General features: G+C 39.2%; 1 long non-coding RNA gene across 1 annotated transcript in view; it reads right to left on the bottom strand.

Annotated features, from left to right (window-relative positions):
- Positions 1-25,076, bottom strand: part of LOC138152577 (uncharacterized) — a 271,906-nt gene that overhangs the window by 66,918 nt on the left and 179,912 nt on the right. The gene's annotated exons all lie outside the window — the stretch shown is intronic.

Raw genomic sequence — 25,076 nt, 5'->3', positions numbered from 1 at the left:
TTGATCACTCCACCAAATGTCTTTCCAGAGGAAAATGAGGGCTCCTTAGCTCCTTGGATAGGTAGGATCTGTTTCAATGTTGTCTTTCTATCCCCATGCCCTAACACAGTGTTTGGAACAACCATTGCTTAATTCTCTCTAATTGCCTGAATAACTGGTTTACTTAGGAAGGTTTTCCTGGAGGCAGTGGGACTTGACAAGGATTCTAAAATGTGGCAAAGAAGCAGCTAAATTAGATAAATATGGGAAAACATAGTTCTTTGTGAGGACAGGTTAATAGATGGATGGAAGGTGCACAAAATAACAAAGACGCATTCAAAGCCCTCTGTCCTGGACTACAAGAAAGATTAGTGGGCAGCGTTTGTTAATCAGGGAATCTTTATTTCTTACAACTCTGCCATCCCCACTATCCATAAAGATCAATAGGAAATTCAGACTTAACATGTATTTAATTGCTAACTATGGCAAAAAATGAAGCCCAATGATAATGAACTTAGGAGAATGGCATCCTATAATGGAAGTAGCCTGTAGCTTATAAAGGGAACCAAACTGAACAGTAAGGAATATACTGAGATGGCTGAGACCTTCTAATGAGTGACCGGGCCAAAAAAAAAAAAAAAGATTTAATCTTTCAGAAAAAAAAAAATTATCTGCTTATCTAAAGCTGTAAGTTTTCTGAACAGAACAGAAGCCATTGGAGGCAGGACACTGGGTTTCCGAATGCTATATGTGAGACTCTGAGTTTGGGATTTTGAAGTGGATCTTCCCTTCCTTCCCTGATTTCTTCTTGCCATGTTTTGTCACTGTCATCTTTCTTCCCAAGAGCCTCTGAGAAAACAGAGAAAATATCCTGGTTGAGAAGCTTCAATCTAGCACTTGTCTTCCTAAGTTGTTAGTCACTTAATTTTTCTAAATGTCCACATTTTTATCAATAATATAATAGTAATCCTGAGCCTTGCCCCTTATTTTATAAAGGTCTTGTGAGGGTGACTAAGTGAGATAACACTGAGGTAAAAAACTGTTCGGCAAACACACTGTCATGTCAGGAGAGGTGGTCAGGTATAATGAAGGAGTACTGAGCTGGGGGTTGGGAGAACTGGGCTAGAATTTGAACTCTGATATGTACTAGGTGTGTGACCATGGATGACTCATGCCATTTCTCTAAGCCTCAGTTTCCTCATCCATAAAATGTAAATAATCCTGGCACTACCTACCCCCAGGGTTGTTGTGAGGAAATAGCTTTGTAAACCTCAAAGAGCTATATAAATTTTGAGTTATTATTATGAGCATACACCATCCCACAGTCAAATTTTAACACAACACAAAACTCTCCATTCCTTATTCCAAGCCACATAAGTGTCTCCATACAACAGAAAGGCTGTTGTTCATCTCATACCTGGTGGCATCAGCAACATAAATACAAACACAGTTACTACCACTCCCCAAGCTGCCACTTTAGGTACATTTTCTGCCTTGATTTATTCAGGCCTGCGGTACACAGTATTTAAAATTCTTAATGCCACAGGACACCCACATGTCTCCAATGGAACATCTTTCTCCTTGAACTCAGGGACCTCGAAGGGAGTCAATGATTTCTAGCCAAGCCAAAATTTCCCTTGCATCCCTCAATGTCTCTCTCCTCCTTGGAAGATATTGTAAAGTGGCTGTTTTCACCCAGGTTGCTTGTACCTCCCAAACCCATCCAACTATCTCTATACCCCAACTTTGGCTCCCCTCCCAGCCAGGTTCAGAAGTGTTTGGGATAGGCTCAAAGGAAACACTGCTGAGGTTGCAGCCACCTAGCTGGGCAGTGGCTCTGGGCCTCGCTGGTGGTCCTGGTAGAAGGAGGCAAGGGATTCCAGCCAAATACCCTCAGTCCTTATGGCTGAGTCCTCTTCCAACCACAAAAACCTTCAAACAGAGTCTATGAAAGAAGCTTTGCTTTCTCTCCACTCTAGCCACCATCTTGGAAAATGGAGTCCACAAGGAAAATATTTTCTTAAAGTAAACTCCTGGGTTCTTGGGGTTTACCTGCCATATAAAAAGCCTTTAGACTGACCATGCAGGGGCAATCTATAGAAACAAAGGGAAAAGAACTGTCATTCTCAACTTGGGCCCACCTGAAATTTGAGATCTGACTCAAAAACCAGAGAGCTTGCCAGAATGTAAATATGAGACCTAAGCTAAGTACAAGTCTAGGAAACAGGGAGCCTTAAAAGTTTATCCAAGCCCTGCTACCACAGTATACCAGAGAGTGACTCACATGCCCTTTTCTGCATGGTGTCACTCTCCTATAAAACATAGATCTGCCTTACATCACTAGGGAGTTGGGATGATTATCTCATCATCATAAAGCGCTATGAACATGAAAAGCTTTTGGTGCCTATTAGTGGCTAATTATTATAACTACCTGGGAATAAAGGGGAAAAAAAGGTTCCCATCTAATGCTAATGGTCAACTCCTAGTGTCTCATGTAGACAGAGGATCCAAGCATCAAGCGTTGTTGGAGTCTACCAAGTATACACACCAGCTATACTAAAATAACTTGATGTTTTATTTCTGATATGTGTTCTATTCTCCCTCCTCCAGCTCCTCAAGATATGTTCCATGAGGACAAAGAAAAAAAAGCTCCCCATTCTCTCTGTATTCAATCTCCATAGCTCTAGTGAGCTCAACATACAACATGAGTTTAATCAATATTTTTGATTGACTTATGGGAGTTATAACAATTTCATTACAAGTGATGAAATGTGCAGAAAGAGGGAGGAAGATAGACCTCATATTCCTTTGGTATCCATATAATCTCAATAGAACCCAAGGAAGCCAAGTCCACCACCATGTTGAGTGGACTCCCTATTGTTAATCAAATTAATGTGAGAGACATGAACAAGAATCATAAAGAATGAGCAACCAAAGATGAAATACAATCTGCATCATTAAAGGGAATATACATTTTGATCAGATCACATACCCCATGGAAGTAAAGCATAATTCTTTTTAGAAGTAATAATTAGGTGTTTTTAAGAAATCACTGTCATTTCTCCCCAGCCCTTTTCTGGAAGGAAGTCACTTCATTTCATCATCTTGAGATTTATAAGCTTGGTTGGAACCACTGTTCATCTTTTCTTGGTAAAATAACTGGAAATAGGGGGAGAGTTGAGATGACTGTCTTGGGGAATATAAGCAGGATCATTTTAAAATTAGAATCATAGAGACAAATTTAAGAGGCCCTTTTGTTAAGAGCCTTTTTTCTCAATTCCATCATTTTACAGGTAAAGAAATCAAGTCATAAGAAAAAAAATAACTTGACCAAGTTTACTGCTCCAACTGGGAGTAAAATCTGAATGTCCTGACTCACAGCTTTCTACTTCACCCTTTGTTGTAATGTTATAGATTAGAGACCATTTCTGTGGGTTTAATACTTCAATGATTTGCAATCAATCGGCAGTTTAAAAATCAAATGCATCAAAGTCATGTTATCAAAAAACTGAAAAGCTACTTTTGTAGCTGCTTGATGAGCAAACAATTAAATTTTCAAAGAAAATGGCTTTACATTTTGCTTCCTTTGATACTTACAGTTTTACCTGCCTATCAGCATTCAGTTTCTTCAGCAACATAGTTTAGTCATTGCTATCAAATCAAAGAAGAGTCAAACTCTAAAAATTTTGGCAGATATTTTCACTTAATCTTCATCTTTCATCTTGTTTTTGGTTTTATTTTTCCTCCTTCCCAAGATGACAAGGAAACCAAACTTCAAAACTTTCTGGTTCATAGAAATTTAAGATTTCAAACCAAGCAAATTCCAGCATAAAACAAAGCCTATATGTTTATAGTGATGTCAACCCTGTCTGGAGAAGTTCTCTCCAAAGACTTGGTCGCCCAAATGCCTTCATTGCCATATCAAGAACTTTAGGCATTTTTCTTTGATTTGAAGGGGCCAGGGAAAGTAAAAAGACGGAGCACCCTTTGGTTACTATACCACAGGAGAAAAGATTCCCTCCCTCATCCCCTACCACCTTCACACAACCACCATACTGGCAGGAGGTGGTAAAAAGAGAGAAATGCAATAGCTGAGTGTTTCACCATTTTCCTAATATTAAATCCAGTGAATGTGAAAGTACTACAAAACAGTGAGGGGTTTTAAACACAGAAGGTCATAGCCATTTGTCCCAAAGCAAACACTAGACTGTAGCTACCAATTCAACTGAATGTTAATTCAATAAGCATTTATTAAGAATCCTTTATGAACCCATTAACCAACCATCTTTTGTGTACTTATTAAGAGTACCTTGGTGGGTGAGGCAAATATCATGGTCCTTTTCTTCAAGAAACTTCATAATTGTTGGGGGAATGCCACAAGAGCATTTTTTTCTTGTGTAAATCCTGGGTTCTTAGAGTTTGCTTGATATATTAAAACTCTTTCAAAAAAGCTACAGTTCATTTGGAGGGAGAATATATATGCACATGAAAAATTAAGTAACACAAATATTAGCCTATAAGTGAAACAGACAAGTGTTTGACTTGACAAGAGGAAGAGGTTTGTAGGAACTGTTCTGAGAGGGGAAGTTAAGTTGACATTGAAAAAATGTGATACTTGATCCTAGGACTGTGTCATGGACCCTTGGTCTTGAAGGATAGGCAGAATTTTGACATACAGAAGGGGGAAAGAAGCAAGAGATATGGCAAGGGATATGTGGAGGAGTTTGGAGAAGAAAGGAATGGATTCGGTTAATCTATAGGTTCCCAAAGTGGGAAGTACTGCTCCCTGGAGGGCACTAGAATGATACAGGAGTATGGTAGTAGCCTCAGGTGCAACTGGGGGAATTGAATAAAAATGAGGGCAGTGGAAGCATAAGGTAGGAAGAGAAGAGAATTTTGAAAAACTGTATGTGTTTCATCTGTTGTGCAACACAGTTAAAGTTGTAGTGATTACCTTACTGTCCAAATAAACACAAAAAAATGCAAGTTATAACCCATCAGTGGTCAAGTCTGCCAACAGGTCTTAACAAGCAAGCATTGGAAGGTGAGTGAATTGTCTAGCATGTATCAGCAGGAACATGTGCAGGTAATGACTTATTTACAATATTATACTATATGGTTACATGATATAATATTGTGTCATCAAAATTTCAATGCTGGAAAAAAATCCATACATTTTCAATAAATTATAAAATTTAAGATGGATCTTTTTTAATTTTATATTTTTTTGAAATAATTTTTAAAAAAATCATTAAAGAGCTAAAAAAAAAAAAAGTAGATATCCAGGGGGGTGTTAAGTTCATTTTTCTGTGTTTTTTTTAAGGGGGCAGTAGGTCAAATAAGTTTGGGAACCTCTGGCCTACCTTGTCACTAATGTTCCTCACATTTCTGAAGTTTTATGATTTTCTAAGTCTGTAAACATAATTCTCCCCCTCTTTGCCTCTAACCACCCTCAAAGAACCCTGGCTGTAGAGTCAGAGGACCTGGGTTCAAAATTCAACTTTGATGTTTACTTCCTGCATATTCTGGACAAGTCACTTAACCACCTGAGTCTCAGTTTTCTCACTTATAAAATAAGGGAGGTAGACTAAGTGACCTTTGAGGTTCCTTCCAACTTTAGATCTTTAGCCCTATGATTTTTTTTTTAAAGGTAAATCTGCTTTTTTAAAAAAAATACATCTATCAACTCCCAGTTATGATAGCAATGAGAAAGATCAGAGGGAAAGAAGCCCAGCTCCTCCACATAAACCCCAACAAATATCTGAAAAGAACTCCAGAAATACAAATTATAAAAATGAAAAGAAACACAAGTAAGCTTTTCCATTCATTCCAGAACTACACACACACATACACACAAAATGGCCAGAAGCCATCCCGAACTTGGATAAATGGGCCAGAAGCTAGCGGAGTCAGCAAGAAGAGCCACATCAGGAAAGCCAGGGCAAGCTCCTGAAGAAAATGGACCCAAAGTAAACTAGTAAGCAGATGTTAAAAACAAGCATGCTTCCTGATAAGTAGTAAGACAAAAAGGGCCAGTAGGAATAGCAGCAATGCTTAAAAATGGTACCCATGGATAAATCACAGAGTAGATAATGCACACATGGATAAAGAAGAATTGAATGAATGTGTGGGGTCTTCTCGTGATCTCCATGGTGTGTGGAAGGATAACATATATAAAGCCCATATAATACAGCTGCATCTGAGGGTAATGAGCAGCTGTGATCAGAAGGGTGGTTATGGTGAATGCTTAGAGAGAGGGGAGGGAGGAAGATTTACTATTCTGATGAAAATAACTTCTCTGTCATCTGATTTCAGTTTCCTGCTAATATCTGCATCTGCCCAATGAGTATATGCCATCTGATGACTTAAGAGTCTAGAGAATTCTGGGGCTGGAAGAGGATTTGGGAGGTCAATTGGGCCATGCCCCTCCCTCTAGGCAGCCCTGCACACAAAATGATTCCAGAGAGACAGTCTGAGTTTTTCTTAAACACCTCTAGGAGCAGATTCCAAAATGTTTCTCGGTAATGCATCCCAGATGCCCACAACCTGCCCACTGATGAGATGAGCTCCCAATCAAAACTCAGTGATTTATCTCCAGGCTTTTTCAATCTCCTTAGAATTATTCAGAAGACTTAAGATGTCTTTCCTTGTGTCTCATCTAAGTCTCACCGTGGCCATGGAAAGCCATTTCTAATTGTCTCCCTGCTGATTCTAACCTTGGTTTAGAGCACACTTCAACTACATCCTCCTCCCCAGCCTGACCCCAATCATTGTTGATTTTGCCCTACTAAACTCTGATCTGCATTTTTGCCTGGTGACCCAGTGAAATTTTCTTTCCTAATTGTCAGAGGTTCTCTAGAAGCTGATGACCCAAAGGTATTCTACTGCCCATATAGATTATAATCCCCACCCCACTCCTCAGTGAATCACCAGCTCATTTCTACTGAAGGAGAAACTGAGAGTTGTCCTCAGCATTAAGAAGATGTAGGTTCAGGTCCTGCCTCTGAAATTTACTGGCTGTGTGACTCTGGACAAGTGATTTAACCTCTCAAAGCTCTAAGCAATTGTCTAAAACTATAAATTGCAAAAAAGGTGCGGATGTGCATTAGTAGGGGGAATTTCCTACTTCAGGAACCAGTAAAATCATTGTGTTCTCTCTGCATATGGACTACAGATTCAAGGGCAGAAAACAGCTAGGCAGAACTTTTGCCTGCCAAAAACAAACAAAAAAAAAAAAACATCAAGAATCTATTGAATCCATGAATGAACAGGTATTGTTAGAGAATAAAGCTCTTTCCTAAAAGTTCATCTGCTCAGACTTCAAAGCCGTGGAAGTACCCACCCAACACCTCACCCCTCACCTTGGCTATTTCCCTGTCTCCAGGACCCTCCCTTCAGTCGCTTTTCGCCTCTTATTCCCTCACCTCTCTACCTCCTTCGAAGATTTCTCAGCCCCACTTTCTGTCCAACCGGTTCTTCTCTTTATTTTTGTTTCAGGGAGGATTATCGCCATGGTAATGTCCAGGTGACAGGGAGGGGAGGGGAAGGAAACCCACCTGCATTCAGCCCTTAATCCCATCAAGCGTGCCAGAAAGCAGCAGCCAAGAAATAAGAAATGTGACCATTGTTCCATATCCTGCAAGGGATAAAATAAACTGAAACACAGCTGAGCTGTGACTGAAAAGCAGCTTCTGCCCAAAAGCCATGTTGCTGTCTATTTGGTCAATACAGAATCCCTACATCATTTGCAGAACTCATCCCCACAGCTGAGTGAAAGTGAAGTCCATTTTCATTTTCAGGTGTAACTCGACAGTTGCCGAAAGAGAGGTTGCTTGGTCAGGGAAAGGGAAAGCATTTTAGAAACGTGGATCACCCCTAATTATTCAGATAGAAGAGACCCACTTGTATAACACCCTGACCCCTGGATTTTGATTCTTGCCTGAATTTTGGACACATCTCTCTTCAAAATCCCGATAAATATGTGGGGGGAAACTAATTATGAGCTATGAGTTGTTACAATCGTTCTTGAAAATAATATAAAATTATACTGGGAAAGACACTATGCTGTACATATTCATCAATCTAAATACCAGGGATGTACTAGAAGGAGGTTGAAGACAGAGGAAGTTGTCTCTCATATACCAAAATATTCATCATGACATTTTTTTGTGGTAGCAAAAAATTGGATACAAAGTGGGTCCCTATCAATTGAAAGACCAAACAAATTGTGGCTTAAGAATGAAATGCAATATTACATTACCAAAGAAGAAAAAATTCAGAGAAACCCTGGAAGACTTTATTACTGATGTGGAGCAAAGAAAGAAGAACCAGGGAAATGAACTACATAATGACCACATTAATGTAAGGAAAATAATACTGAAAGGTGTCAGAACTCTTAATGAATGCAGGGACCAATCGTGGCTTCAGAGGACTAATTTAGCAAAAAAAAAAAAATCTCAGCAAAAAAAGATAGTAGACTATAGGTGGGGAATGAGATACACATTCTCAGAAATGGACAATATATTGAGGATTTTTTTTGTTTGACTCTACGTCTTTGTTATAAGAGGGTTTTGTTGGAGATGGAAAAGGGGTAGAGTCATTAAAAGGAAAAATTAAGGAGAAGAATGACAGAGAAATCATGACAAAGTTACATCCCTCCATTGATATTGGCTCATTAATTAAATGAAATCTTTACTGTTATGAGTAGAATATGAGCTCGTCAATGGCAGGGATCGTTTTTCCCCTTTCATAGTCATATCTCAAGCACCTAAAAACATACATTGCATACTGTAGATGCCTAATGTTTTTGTTTAATCAATAGTTAGTAATTGAAAGCCTCCTATAACGTAAGGAACTATAATGTTATAAACACTTTTGATAAGAGGTTTGATAGAGATAATTAGGAAGGAAAGAAGGAAGAGAGAAGGAAGGAAGGAAAGAAGGAAGGAAGGAAGGAAGGAAGGAAGGAAGGAAGGAAGGAAGGAAGGAAGGAAGGAAGGAAGGAAGGAAGGAAGGAAGGAAGGAAGGGCTTTATTAATTACATACTATGTACAAGTTGCCTACTAGTACATTGTGCTAAAAGCTTTACAGACACCTCATTTGAGTCTCATTACAACCCTGGGAGTTAGGTATTATTATTGTCCCCATTTTATAGGGAAACTGAGGCAGAAGTTAGGTGACTTGACCAAGGTCACACAACTATAGCAAGTATCTGAGGCTAGATTAGAAATCAGGTATTCTTAACTCCAGGTCCAGGACTCTATCAACTGCACCACCTAACTGCTTTTGCTGTTGTTCAATCGTTTTTCATGTCGAGCTCTTCATAAGCTCATTTAGAGATTTCTTGGTGAAGATACTGGAGTAGTTTGCCATTTCTTTCTCCAGCTCATGTGATAGATGAGGAACTGAGGCAAATGGAGTTAAGTGACTTGCCCAGAGTCACATAACTAGTAAGTATTTGAGACCAGACAAACTCAGGAAGATGAGTCTTCCTGACTCCAGACCTGGGCACTCTATCCACTGTACTACCTAGCTGTTCATAGCTACATCTTATAGATAATGAAAATGGAAGATTTTTCTTTCAGTTTTAATTATCTAAACTCTTACATAACTATGACAGGTGCCTCTAGGAGTGATTACTGGGTGATCAATCACTAAACAGAAGATGAAAGAGCTCAGCAAAGTTATCTTAGAACCTAAAAAGATAACTACTAAAAACTGATGATTACTATAATCTTAATTTTTCCAAAAAAAAAATCTACAGGGTATGTTAATGAACACATTGAGTAAAAGTCATGAAACAAAAGTCATGAAAACAAAAGTCTCCCACAAATGAGAACATTTTCCAAGTCACATGGAATGAGGTGGCAACCAGTTATTGAAACAAGAGTGGTGGGGCTGAGACTCAAAAGGCCTGGCCTTCAGATCTGTCTTTCCCACTCAGTGACTGTGTAACCTTCACCTATGTAAGACTGTCCACACTGAATAAATATATCAAGAACAATTTATGTCTTTACTGAAATAGCAGTAGAAATCTGAATCTGGAACCAGAGAACTTGGGTTCAAATATCAGCCCTGCTAAGGGGGGAGCTCTAGACATCCATAAGCTCAATAAATCTTCAAAGTGACACAGCAACCAAAAAATACGATAGCCCATACAGATTTTGTATTTTGTAGGTATTGTATAAAGGATGAGGGAGATGATATAGCCCCATCATACTCTGCCTGGCTCCTAAGTAGGGGTATGCTACAACCAATTGTTAAATTTTCAGTGTAAGCATTTATACTTCAGAAATCTTCAAATGACACAAATCAGAACTTGATTTGTTGTTTTGTGGGCTGATCAGACTTAAGAAAGTAACAATGAAAATGTTAATAATGCAGATTAAACTTGAAAGTGTGTCATGCATACATTTTCCCCCCACAAAGCTAGTTCTTAAACACCAGGAAACTCTGGTTCCGATTATTATATCCAATTTGTTGTTGGTTAGTTATTTTTCAGTCGTGCCCAACTCTTTGTGATCCCATTTGCTGTTTTCTTGGAAGAGATTCTGGAGTGCTCCAGCTCATTTTATAGATGAGGAAACTGAGGAAAACAGGCTTAAGTGACTTGTCCAAGGTCACACAGCTAATAAGTATCTGAGGCCAGATTTGAACTCAGAAAGATGAGTCTTCCTGACTCCAGGCCCAGCACTCTATCCACTTGAGCAACCTAGCTGCCCCTAGTAGAGGTGGGACTGGATAAACTTTGAGGTTCCTTCTAACTCTGAGATTCCACATTTACGCTAATCCTATTTTGGTAACTTCAGACACTTAAGCATTGTGAACCATGATTTCCTCCTTGGTCCAATGAGGATGAAATGTGTGAAGAGTTTCACAAATCTTAAAAGCACTAGATGAATGTCAGATAGCTTTGTTTCCAATAGAATGTAAGTCCTTTGAGGACAGAGACTCCTCTGTATATTTCCAAAACAGAGCACCACACCTTTCACAACAAAGTTGTTAAATTTACCTCGTGATAGCTCTCAGAATTACAGGGATATTGCCAAGGGAAAAGTAATCCTCCTCTAGGAAGCTGATGTTGTATTTCTAAACCTATTATGTGATGGCAGCTATCACACATTTCAAATGAAAATTAATGAGGTACAGACGGTGTACAAAGTGATCCAAAGTTTTAATCCAAGATGGCTTCCTGGAGGCACTGATTTTTAAAGAGTTTAGAAAAGACTAACAGAATACAATCTATAGATTGAGGGTAAAAGAATAAATAGTTTCTCTGGAAATCATTTGAGGGGGAAGGACAGTTTATAAATAAAGGACTATTTTCCTACATATATAAGTACAAAGACCCAAAGTTCTAATGCCATCAGTCTACTTAAAGCTTGCAAATAATGATGGGGCTCAGAATTGAGGTGTCCCTAAGCACCCCTCTTCCCCCTCAAATACAATAGAACCAAGAAGATTCTGAGTCCAGGGGCCTTCTATGGAAGCTTCCTCATTCCAGATTCTATCCCAATTGGAGAAGCCAAGTGTCATCCCCTAGAAACAAGCCATTCCAGGGCACTCTGAAGTTGAAACGTTGAACCTTGGCAGCTCTCTTAGGAACAAAGGCTACAGTGCTATTGGAAGATTAAAGGCAATGCCTGTGGTCATCATGTTCATAACACTGATCTCTCTGCTGAAACCATCCGATGGACTTGTGGCTTCACTTAATTACTCAGACTCCCTTCTAGTCCTTATTTCTAAGTCCTACCAGTATTTAATCCTTACTGGAGCCATTGTTTTGCTCCAAGTAGCACTATTACTAGAAATTCTTACCCTGTGATCTGTAAAATTGTGTTTTTTCTAATATTTTTGATAATTATATTTTAACATAATTGTTTTCCTCTGTAACCCCACATATTTTATTTTAAATAATTCTGAGAAAAGGTCCCATGGGCTTCACCAGACTGTAAAACAGATCCATATCACAAAAGAGGAACCCATCTCTGTATTTTCCTTTCCCTTTCTATCAAATTCAAGTCAACCATACCTGCCCAGAGTGATCTAGGTATTGGACTTCTTGGCTATTTCAATTATTTTCCTACTCCAGGCCCCACTAATATATGAAAACATCTAAAATATTGAAGGCTGAACTTACAAACCTCAGTTTCTTTACCCCACTGTTTCCTAATTCAGGTAGCACAATTTAACTTTTCCAATTCATCCCAATATCTCCTGGCTCTGGAGTTAAAAGTTGTTGTCCAATCTTTCAGTCATGTCCAACTCTTTGCGACACCATGGACCACAGCACATCCAGGCCCTTCTGTTCTCTACTATCTCTCAAAGTCTGTCCAAGTTCATGTTTATTATTTTCATGACAACATCTCTCCATCTCATCTTCTGCTGTTCCCTTTTTCTTTTGCCTTCAATCTTTCCCAACATCAGGGTCTTCTCCAATGAGTTCCACCTTCTCATTATGTGGTCAAAGCTTCAGTGTTTGACATGCCAGTGAACAGTCTGAATTAATTTCTTTAAGTATTTACTGATATGATCTCCATGCTGTCCAAGGAATTCTCAAAAGTCCTCCCCAGCACCTCAATTCAAAAGTGTCAATTCTACAATGCTCAGCTTTTCTTATGGTACAGCTTTCACAACCATACATTGCTATACAACCATAGCTTTGATTATATGGACACATATATGTGGATTATATATCAGCAAGGTGATGTCTGTGCTTTTTAGTTATATTGTCCAGTATGCTTTAGTATGCTTTCCTTCTGAGGAGCAAGGATTTTTTAATTTCACGACTGCATTCACCATCTGCAATGATCTCTGAGCCCAAGATTTTATAATCTGACACTACTTCTATTTCTTCTCCCTCTATTAGTCAGGAAGTGATGGGACCAGCTGTCATGATTTTAATTCTTTTTTTAATGTTAAATTTTAAGCCAGTTTTTACACTCTCCTCTTTCATCCTCGTCAAGAGGATTCTTATTTCCTCTTCACTTTCTGTCATCAGAGTGGTAGCATTTGCATATTTGAGATTGTTGAGTCACAGAATAATCTCTGATGTTTACTGTCTATGAGACCTTGGATAAGTAATTTAACATGTCTAGGTCTCAGATTCCTCATCTGCAAAGTGAAGAGGTTGTATTGGAGGGCCACTGGGTCATCCAGCCCTTCCCACCCTAGATCTATGATCCTATGACCTTTCCTAGCTACCTCCCTGCTCCTTCCCTAGTAGGCGGAAAAAGGGAAAAAAGAAAGAAGGGGAAAGGAGGGACAAAGGGTACTGTATTTAGACATGTTTCTACCTTTCTCTCTCCTCCCTCATAGTATGACATATTATTCAGGAGTTGGTAAGACTCCTATTTCTGAATTCAAATCTGGCCTCTGACACTTACTAGCTGTGTGACCCTGGGCAAGTCATTTAAAGCTGGTTGCCTCCGTTTCCTCATCTGTAAAATGAACTGGAGACGGAAATGGCAAACCACTCTAGTATCTTTGCCAAGAAAACCCCAAATGGAGTCATGAAGAGTCAGACACGAATGAATGACTGAACAACAACAAAGATATATATAGCATAGGGCCTCATCTCAAGGAACTTACTGGAAGGACAGAAGAAACACATATGACATAAGCCAAAGTGAGATTGGCACAGACAGGAGGTCTAGGCAAAGGGCTATGAAAACCTTGAGGAAGTTGAGGGACAAGGAAGGAGGGTTTTATGGAGGAAGTGGCATCTCCACTGGACCTTGAAAGAAGGGAGAGATTTCAACAGATAAAGATGAGAGTGTGTGGAACAAGTCTATTTCAAACATAAAGGATGGAATAAATAAAAATATTAAGACAAAAAAGAGAAGAAATTAGAGCAGGGGTAGGGAATATGTGGCCTTCTAGATCCTTGAGTACAATCTTTTGACTGAGTTCAAGTTTTACGAAATGAATCTTTTTATTAAGGGGATTTGTCCTGTAAAGTTTGAATTCAGTCAAAGGGTCACACTTGAGGACCTAAAGTGTCACATGTGGCCTCGAGGCTACAGGTTCCCCTTCCTGGAATAGAGAGTAGTCTAACTAGGCTGGAATACAGACTAGATGAAGAAGAGAAACATGAAATAAGACTAAATAGAGTTACATAGAATTATGAAAGCCAGAGTTGAGGGGAGATAGGTTCTAGAAGTAGGATGGTTGCAGTAGGAATAGAGAAAAGGGATGTGTGTGTATGTGTGTAGAAAGAGGTGTCTAGAAGGAGGTGAGGGAGAGAGAGAGAGAGAGAGAGAGAGAGAGAGAGAGAGAGAGAGAGAGAAGGGGAGGTAGAGTGTAAGAGGGAGAAAAAGAAGGCAAGAGAGAAAGGAAGACAGAGGCATAGAGACAGGGAGAGGGAAAGGAAGGAGGAAAAAATGAGCCTGAAGGACAGGGCCTACAGGAATACATGCTTCTTTAAGGAATCAGGAAGCAGATGAGGCACCTGAGAAACCTGGAAGATGTGTTTGAACCAATCTAGAGTGAAGTGAGCATTATCAGGAAAACATTTTATAGAACAACAAAATTGTAAAGACAAACAATTCTGAAAGGCTTAAGAACCCTGATCAATGATATGGCCAACCATAATTCCAGAGGACCAATGAGAAAGCATGCTACCCACCTACTCCCTTGACAGACAGGTGAAAGACCTAAGATGCAGAATGAGACATCCATTTTTTTAATGGCCAAAAAAGAATTAGGTTTTTTTTTTTACTATGCATATTTGTTACAAGAGTAGTTTTGTATTTGTTCTTGCTTTTTTTTTTTTAATGGGGAGTGGGGAAAAGAGAACATAAATGCTTGCTAATTTAAAAAAAATAGTGATATCAAAAAGCAGGGAATGAAAAGCAGTCTTGAAGGGGGAAAGAAATCATGAATGGGCACAGGTAACATGTAGTGTGAGGTGGATGTGTGTAGAAGAGGGAGTTTGGGACACTTTTATAGATATAAACCAGGACTTTTTTCTTTTTTCTTTTATTTAATAGGTTAGTTTTTTTGCTGCTTACCTCCCAGCACTACTCAAAGAGCCACATCTCTCCCTACTTCCCTAATTCAGAAAGATTTTTAATTGAATTCTCACTGGCCTACTATATGTACCTTCAGCATCCACTACTTTCCTTCCCCACCATCTAAAATACAGATTTTCCCTCAAACCCAACCAGTAGTGAATAGATACAACCAGTCTAGGTTGTATAATTCCTTCATATCCACTGCCTGTTTGGGGGCAGGGGTTGGTTTTGTGTGTTGTTTGTTGTTTGTTTGTTTGTTTTTTCATTTAAGTCAAATGCACCATTGCCATATCTGGCCTATGACTGAATTACAGACACAACACACCCACAGAGGGTAGTCTTAGATTCTAGGTGTAAACAGAGCAAAGTGAGAAAAAGCTGTCTGCAGTAGCAGCAGGATCCACTTCAAGACACACACCAGGTTTTCCTAATGCTACAGACTTCAGAAGAGTCCTGACTAGCTGCAGGACTTTAGAGCAATTCCAGGCCCAATCCGACAACCAGACTGGAGAGAGCTTTTCTTTGGGCACTTTTGTTCCTCATTCTCTATATCCTGCTAGCAATTTCATATCCGGTTTGGGAATTCCAGGAACATCGTTTGGCTAACCACACGTCTGCAAGCTGAAGGGCCCGAGCGTGCTCCTACCTGCAAGGGCCCTATCATTAGAAGTGAACCATGCATTCTCTTCTCTCCGGTGAAACATATAAAAACCTTAGCCTTCAACCACAACTGCTGAACTCCACCCTCCTCGCTCCATTGCTCTCAGATCAAGGAACCAAAGAAAAGTCACTTTTTCAGGAGGTGAGAAGAAAAGCCAAGGGCTGAGGAGATTAATTTGTTTAAAGAACTGCAGTCCATTTGACCAAAAAGAAAAAAAAAAGTTTTTAAGATCATTCTCCCATGCCCTCTCCATTCAGGATTTTGTGTGGCAAAAGGTCAAACCAGGAAGAGAGGAAAAAGTGAGAAGAAATTCTAAAATGACAAAATGTCAGAGCTGGAGGAAACTTTGAAAGTATCTAATTCAGCCTCATCTTTCAGATAAGAAAACTGAGGGTCAATGAGGTCAAGTGAATTGCAGGAGTTAGTAAAAGAGCTAGTGCCAGTTTGGCTGCCCACCCTCTCCCTCCAAAACATCATGTTCTAAATGAATTTCATAAAAGGAGTACCGTAAGCACACAGAAGAAAGATACTCTGCTCCCATGAGTACACAGTCATAGGACTTGGAGCTGGAAGGAAATTTAGAGATGATCTAATCAAATCTCAAAAATCCAGCCTCAGACATTTTCTCACAGTGTGACCTTAGGCAAGTCACTTGATCCTGTTGCCTCAAGTTTCCTCATCTGCAAAATGAGTTGTAGAGGGAAATGGCAAACCACTGCAGTATCTTGGCCAAGAAAACCCCAAGGGGGTCACAAAGAGTCAACACAACTGAAACAACTAAACAAGAACAAGTTTAATTCCACCATGATTTTAAAATGAGGCATTAAATGACTTAGATAAGGTCACATAACTAGTAACAGAGTAAGATCCTCTGACTCCACTCCTTCTGCTACATCACACTGAGCTCTCAATTATATTTCCTATGTTGTTTCATATTCAACACTTAAAAGAAATTCCTGGTCCTCTGCTATACAGGACTTTTGTTAGACACTCAATATTCCAAGCGTTGGGCCTCGAGTCAGGAAGACATCTTCCTGAGTTCAAATCTGGCTTCAGACACTTACTAGCTGTGTGACCCTGGGCAAGTCACTTAACTCTGCCTCAATTTCCTTATCTGTAAAATGAGCTGGAGAAGGAAATGGCAAACCCAGTTCAGTATCTTTGTCAAGAAAACCCCAAATGGGTCACAAAGAGTCAGACAGGACTGAAACAACTCCACAACGATGGGTCAGGCACTGTTATAAATAAAATAAAAACAGGCAGGGAATAAGCCTTTATTAAGCACTTACTATGGGCCAAGCATTGTACTAAGCACTGGGGATACAAATACAAGCAAAAATAAAGATGGTTCTTGCCCTCAAGGGGCTTCCATTCTTTAGGGGGAAATATTATACACAACAGAGTAAATAGAAAGTATTTTCAAGCAATGAAGGAGGGTTCTAGCTTCTGGAGACTGGGGCTGAGAGTAAATATAAGAAAGAGGCATCACGTGGCCCATGGTATATGAACTCTTTTTTGGGGGGGGAGGAAGCAATAGAGTGGAATGGGTCACACAGCTAGTAAGTGTCTGGATTTGACCTTAGGTCTTCCCCATCCCAAGGTAGATGCTCTATCCACTACATCACCTAACTACCCTGTATGAATTCTTGAAAGAAGTTATAAAAGAATTCTGCCTGTAAACTTCTTAAGGGCCAGCACTGAATTCTAGCATGTCTTTGTTTTCATGGGTGTGCCAGGTGTGTTGGCACACTTGGACCATGCTGATTCCTTGTACACCACAAGCGCCTAATAAATGCTTGCTGAATTAAAATGACTTCTCCAAGGCTACGCAGCAAAGAACAAAACTCAGGTTTCCTGAATGCTCTAACTAGCACTTTTCCCCCTCAAAATTTTTTCAAAAACTTCTGAATAGAGGCAGCTAGGTGACACAGTGAATAGAGTACCAGCCCTGGAGTTAGGAGGACCTGAGTTCAAATCCAGCTTCAAAAACTTGACACTTATAGGCTATGTGACCTTGGGCAAGTTACTTAGCCCCAATTGCCTCTCATCCCCCCTCCAAAAAAAAAAAAAACCACTTCTGAATAAAGCTCAGAGTGAATCTTTGGATTTATCATGATGATGGTAACCAAAAAAAATTAAAAAAAAAAAACCAACTATAGAGGTAGAGGTCCCCATCTCCAAGCTGCGCTTTGATGGAATATGTGAAGCTTCAGAAAACACAAATAAGATAAATGACACCAGCCAATAAGGACAACCCATCTCCTGCTTTTTGCTTATATCACAACCATAAAACATGATGATTTACAGATAGAGGGGGAGGGGCCCTCTTGCTTCCCTTCTGCAAAATTTATTTTTCTTTGATTGGACTTCATGCCTTTCCTTCATTCTAATCTCTTCCTCCTCCTCCTCCTCCTGTTTGCTTACTGACTCCCTCATCTCCACCCCTCCCCTCCTCCAAAGGGCTTTTAATTGGTGGTTTATGATGGCAAAATGCCCCTTGCCAACAAAAATGGTTAGAGAGAAAAAGTAAAGGTGAACGAATTGAAGTCAATTGGAAAGGAAGTTCCCCTCAGCCCAAAGTGTATGGACTGGCAGGTCCATGTTTTGCTAAGCACTCACCTCAGTTTAGGGAGAGAGGCTTCCCTAGCTGAATAATAAAGTCTTTTTAGTCCAAATTCTCAATGTGGCCGACTGTGGTGGTAGTACTGAGGGGATGGGTGAATTCAACCCATAAGCCAGAGACAAATGATTTATGATGTGCCACACTCAAAAGCTGTGCTCCGGGGCACCTTTAGGAGTACAGAGAAATAGCATTTGCAATTGGACAACAAGTGTAATTACTCCCAGATCTTGACCTGTCTTGCCCTAATCCAATTCCTATCTTCTCTAACTAGTTCTTGTCCTTATTCCTGGGGCAAGTAGCAGAAATTATTAGGGAAAGGTCCCTTGGGTCACTTACCTAAGCCACTCATAATTCAACTGAAAGTCGGAGATGCTCTTCTCCAGGGGAGAGAACATAAGCATGCTGAAAACAATCAAGGTCTAGGAAAGGTACAAATGGGTATTCTGCTCTATTCCTAAAGACAAAGTCGTGGAAACTTTTTGGGGAAGCCAGAGAGCTGCTTCCTGGTCAGTCCAATTAATAGAATTCCCTGGGTTTTTCTAGTTTTGCCCTTGACCTGGACCAGACCGCCTCAAGTTCTTAGGTGCCTATGACATTCAGCTAAGGAGATCCAACAGAGTTACCCAGCAGTAGAATGTCATCTTACCTAGAAAAATGGCCAGGCATGGATAGAAAGACCATGTGGCACTGCTGAAGACACAGGTCCGGACATTCAAGTATGGAACAAAATGAACAGTCAAGAGCAGGGAGGAGTCTTTAGAGGCATTGAGATCATGAGCTCTGAACCAGACTGAACTTGTATTGTTAACCCAGGCACTAGTTGGAAGGTGCAGACAGTGGCCCTTTTCCTTCCACTGCCCAAGGAGAACCCAAGTTTTACTATTTGCCAGTCAATTACCTTACTTCCTGTTTTGTCACCATCTCAATCTGTTTTAGACAGCACTAAGAATTTTTATTTCTCCCATTTAATTTGATGCTTAGGTTATTTAACTGGTTATCTGTAAAAATCTCATTGGCCAACAAAACTGAGCTGTTTGCTGTGGATTTTAAATTGCCAGGGGCAAGACTGATGGTAGAGTGGTAGGGAGAAGGAGCAGGAGATTATTTTTCCATCAGAGCAAGCTAGGTGTTTGGGATAAGCTTACCAGAGAGAGAATGCAAATTTCACAAATCCCAACTCAAATATTAAGACATTTTCTTTTCCTTTGGTGTTAGGGAGGGTGGGGAACACAAGCCAGAAAACCACATTGTAGAGCTTAGCAAATTTCCTGCAAATAAACTTGAAAGGAAAAAAATGGTTCAAGGTAAGAACTTTGTGCAGGTACCATTGTCCTTTGCTGGAAAACTCTTTGGTCTAGGTGCTAGTACCTGTAGCTAGAGTGTGGCTAGAATGTGGTGGCCAGTACCTGGAGTAGAGATCCACTGGCATTACTCATAAGCTCCCCCTGGTGGCTATGTATATATACCATATACATATACGTGTGTGTAATATATGTGTGTGTATGTATGCATATGTTTAGGAACTGCATGTATGTGTGTGTGTGTTTAGGAACTATTTCCCAGTTGCTGTTTTTTAGAATTGGTAGTATGTTGTTCAACTCAGCCCAACTTCAGCCTTACTAAAGCCACTGAGAATCTCTCACTTTTTATTCTTTGTCTTTTGTTTTCTAATTTGATCAAAATTTTAGTCCAGTTTTTATTGAAATATTTTTGGAAGAATTTTCCTTTCATTTTTTTTTTCACATGAAACACAGAGATATGATATGTAAAATGTTCATGTTTATTCATCAAAAATTTTTCCAATCCTAAATTTTTTTCAAAGAAATAATTCCATTTCCTGATTTTAGTGTGTTTTGCTCCTATTTGGAAGTCTCATATAGTTGGTTTCTTCTCTTAGTATTGATCTGCTGCATTCATAAAACAGTTGTAATAAAGGCAAAGTACCTATTTCAATTATGTGAATTATTACATTAAGAAAGTGCTTATCAAATAATGAACATGTGCAATTAATTTTTATTTCTTGGGATTTTATTGGTTATATACTAATTGCTGGTATATATATATATATATATATATATATATATATATATATATATATATATATATTCAATCAAAGCTTTCCTATGATTCACATGCTAACTAGTGATTCACTAATTCTCATACGTGCTACATTGTTTATTTGCCAAGTACTGATTGTAGCTTTGCCTCATAATGCTATTGTGGTATAATTTTACATGTCTAATGTTGATTTAGCACTATTAGTTTTCTGAATGCTATGACTGATACCGAAATTATTCAGTGACATGAATTACCTGGAAGTATTGGTATAACTAGACTATACCATTGTCTTTAGAAAGATACTAGAAAAACATGAGGAAAGACTGATGAGCATTAGATCATCTAGAGGAAGATGGGTCTGAACCTTTCAAATGACAAATGCTAGCTCTGCCTTAGCACAATACCTGACATAGTATAGGTGCTAAAAATAAATACTTGTTGATTTGATTGGAAAAGTGAGTGGGTCAAATAGTATATTAAGATGGCATGAACAATGACATGAAGACAGAAGTGCTCCTGAAATGGCTACATCCACAGAACCTTTAGAATCTAAGGACCTTTCTAGCATTTGCCATGACAAATTTGCTAAGGACTATACTACCATTGTTAATCTATTAACAACCTCACCCTTGAATATCTGATTAAGGAGACACAGAAATAGAAGGGCAAGAATGTTCAAATTGCTTTAAAACTATAAAGTCAAAGACTTGGTCTCCTGCCTCATATGTGCACCAGGGCTTCCCTATGGAGTATATCCTAAACACAGGTGCCATCCTGGAGTGCCCAGGAGCAATTTGATACCAAGTGAGTGTTGCTCACCAGAACTAATAGCATTAACCAGCAGAGGTCTTATACTTATACACATACTTATACACACAAGGTGGAGTTACTGATTTTGATGTGAAAAAGTTCAAAGACTATGGATGGAGCAAAATTCCAAGCATAGACTGAAAACAATCCACAGACTTATCTTCTGACTAGTGTCAGGTTAGATGCTACTTGCCAGAAATGGGGAGCAGTACCAGACAAGCATGTATCACCATGTAGGATAATGGGAATGCAGATGTTTTGGCTTGAATATTATATGATCCTAAAATGATGGTTATATGGAAAGTGAATTTATTTTTTTTAATGAAAAGTTATATGGAAGTGAAGGTTATATGTGACACCAAATTAAATTATTGTGCAGCTGGGAACTTTCTTTTCTTTTTTAAATTTATTTTATTTTTATTTTCTTATAGCACAGTAGTATTTGATTACAATCATATATCACAATTTGTTCAGCCATTTCCCAATTGAGGAGTATCCCTGAAATTTCCAGAACTTCCAAATGGACAACATGCCAGTAGGTTACTGCACCAATTGACCTTCCTTGCCTCAGGTGTTTATGCTAAAACAATCAGCTTCCATTTGCTAGAAAGCACCTCACTGGAAAGATAATGGAAGAAGTTGGAGATGGGCCATCAAGTGCTGGACCAAACTGTTACTGACCACAGGAACAAAACTAGGTATCCTCTGGTGCCATAAAAGCACTACATAATAACTTCAGACATATGGGTCAAGGGAGAAACCAGGAGAGAAAAAGAAATAAATTATATTGGCAAAAGATGGTAAAAGATGTAACCACGAAGTAGTTGACCTGTGATTGAGGTTTTCAGAGAAAAAAACTATCGAGTGAGTACCTTTGTAACTTGTCTGCACTGGCTCTTTATCTCTGGAAAGAGAAAATGAGAATAAGTCATAGATAGCTTCATGGAGACTGACCATTTCAACAGGTATGAACAGGCATACCCAACAAGAAACCTGAAAAGCTTCCGCAGTTGCTATAGCTGACAAGGAATTTTGCAGAAGAGTTTATTTACACAAAGACAGGTTGAACAAAAGGTCTCTCTCATTTTCAGACGTGTAGTGACCTCCGCCTGAACCCAGCCACCGGAATTTCCTTATTTGTCCTTATATGTTGTGTAATAACCAAGTGCTAAATGATTGGGTGACACCCAATTACTGATCCAATTACTGAACTAGTCCCCAGAGAAACAATTCAATTTCATATAAAATGTGTTTCTCTGACCTACCCTGTCAAACCTATAATAGTCAGAGCTTCTCATTCCATATAGTAAATTCTTAAGGGAGGTTACTGGAGCCTCCGTTATCTTTTCTATCACTTTAATAAAATTGTGTTTGCCATTACATTATGGCTCTGAGATGGCATTCCCAATGATCCTTGGACTTAGAATCTCCACAGTCAAAAGTGACCAAGGTTTCTTAGAAGCATTTCTCAGTGTACGGATTCCTTCTGACCAAGGCTGAGATTCTAAGAACAAGATACTCAAGGAAATGCTAGCACTGGAAAGTGTGTCCAAAAAAATCTGAAAGTATACCTTGCCATGCTCAGGGAGACCCACAGCTTAAGCATTTCAACTACACCTTTTAGGAACACTGAGACATGAAGACAAATCTCAGTGGAATCACCATGTAAAATTTCTAAGGCAAATATATAAGAACAGATTGACTCCACAGGCTTTACAGAATCAAGTTTACATCATAGTTGTTGATGTTTGGGTGAGAGCAACAACTACCTCCTCATTTGTACTCTGATAGTCTTAGAAAACAGAGATTGCAAGCTTTCCCAATCAATGCATCTCTCGGCTGAGAGAGAGAATAACAACAACAATAGCATTCAAATCCTGGAAAGACTTAGATGAACTGATGCAAAGTAAAGTGAGCAGAACCAGAACATTTTACACAGAATCAGCAATACTGTATGTTGAACAACTGTGAATGACTTTAGCTATTCTCAGCAATACAATGATTCAAAATAATTCCAAAGGACTAAAGATGAAAAATGCTACCCACTTCTAGAGAAAGAACTGATGGGGTCTGAATGCAGATCAAAGCACACTTTTTAAAACTTTCATTTATTTTTCTTGTTTTTTGTCTGTTTTCTTTTACAACATGACTAATATGGAAATATGTTCTACATGACTGCACATGTATAACCTATATAAAATTGTTTGCCTTCTCAATGAAGGGGGAGGGAAGAAGGTAGAAAATTTGGAACTTAAATTTTTTAAATGTTAAAAATTGTTTTTACCTGCAATAGGAAAAAATATCAAACAAAAATAGCATTTATATAATGCTTTAATATTTGTGAGGTACTTGCTACACCTGTTATCTCATTTGATAGATAAAAGAAATCTACCAACTTCTGTCTAGAAGAGATCTTACTGACACAAAGATATGATGCCCAGGTTCCCTGTCGAGAACTCCCAACAAGAAGACTGAGTTACAGTGAGAAACCCCTCTGTTTAACAGATCCACCAGTTATCAGACTGATGGAAAGCTATTCCAAAACAAGTTCTTGAGACACTACACAATTTTAATCAATCAATCAATCAATAAACATTTATTAAGGGCTATATGCAAGGCATTGTCCTAAGCCCTAAGTATACAAAAAGAAGCAAAAGACAGTCCCTCCCTGTTGCAGCAAGCACCCCAGTGTCCCCACGGTGCCTGCTCACACAGGTTCTTGGATCTGCTTTGTTAAAGGAAAGCAACTCAAAATGGGTTAACAAGCTTACTTTAATCAGTCAGACATATATCGTTTACCTTGCTCAGGAGAAAAGGTCAGCACCCTGAACCTCAAAGTATACAGGCATAATTATCAAGACAGAAATATCAAGTAGACAGATTTCCAAACTGTCCAACCATTACATCCATACCCAGTCAACATCTGGGTTTCCACATTCTGGGTTTTTCAAAGCCGGGGGACTCTCAACAACGGCTTCCCAGAATTCAGATCAAATCACAGAATAAAGTGAGTCCCAAAACAAAGCTACACATCAGGGCTTATATAGCCTTCTCCTGGCTCAGAGAATGTAACAACCTTATTGACTCACTGGCCAATCAAGAAGTATCTACTGAAAAACAAGCCTCCCACCCCAGGCTTCAGGTGCACATTAGCCTAGGGGCAGGGAAGATCTTCAAAATTTACATTCTTATTACACTCCCTCAAAAAGCTTACAATCAAATGGGGCAGACAACATAAAAATATACCAAAAAAAGCTATATACAGGATAAATAGGTAAAAATAAACAGAGGGAAGGCACTAGAATTAAGAGGGATTGCAGAAGGCTTTGTGTAGAAGATGCGATTTTAGCTGGAACTTAAAGGAAGATAGGAAGGTCAGTAGTCAAAATGAAGGAGAAAGAACATTCTGAGCATAGGGGGCAGTCAGAGAAAATGCCCAGAGTTGAGACATGGAGTATGTTGTATGTGCAACAACCAGAAGACCAGTGTTCCTGGATCATAGAGAACATGTTGGAGAATAAGGTGTAAGAAGACTGAAAAGATAGGAGGGGCTAAGTTTTAAAAGTCTTTGAATGCCAAACAGAGCATTTTATATTTGATCCTGGAGGCAAAAGGAGTCCCAAGAGTTTATCAAGTAGAGAGTGGTATGATCAAATGCGCACTTTAGGAAAATCATTTTAGTGGCTGAACACAGAATAGATTGGGGTAAGGAGAGACTTAAGGCAGAAAAACCCACTAGCAGGCTATTGTAATAATTAAGGTATGAAGTGAGGTGGGCCTGCACTAGGGTGGTGGCAGTGTCTATTTACAGAATAGCCTCTGAGAAGATGCTGTCAACACAATTTAATGCAACTATTGATTGGACGTCCACAGAGAGTTAGGCTCTGATGAGCAAGAAAATGAAAAAGGCATTGTAACCAAATAGCTTATC

This window comes from Petaurus breviceps, unplaced genomic scaffold (assembly GCF_028583685.1).
Source record: "Petaurus breviceps papuanus isolate PSGF00001 unplaced genomic scaffold, PetGlider_PUasm1.0 90925, whole genome shotgun sequence".
Lineage (NCBI taxonomy): Eukaryota > Metazoa > Chordata > Mammalia > Diprotodontia > Petauridae > Petaurus > Petaurus breviceps.
This window is presented reverse-complemented; position numbering and strand designations above follow the sequence as displayed.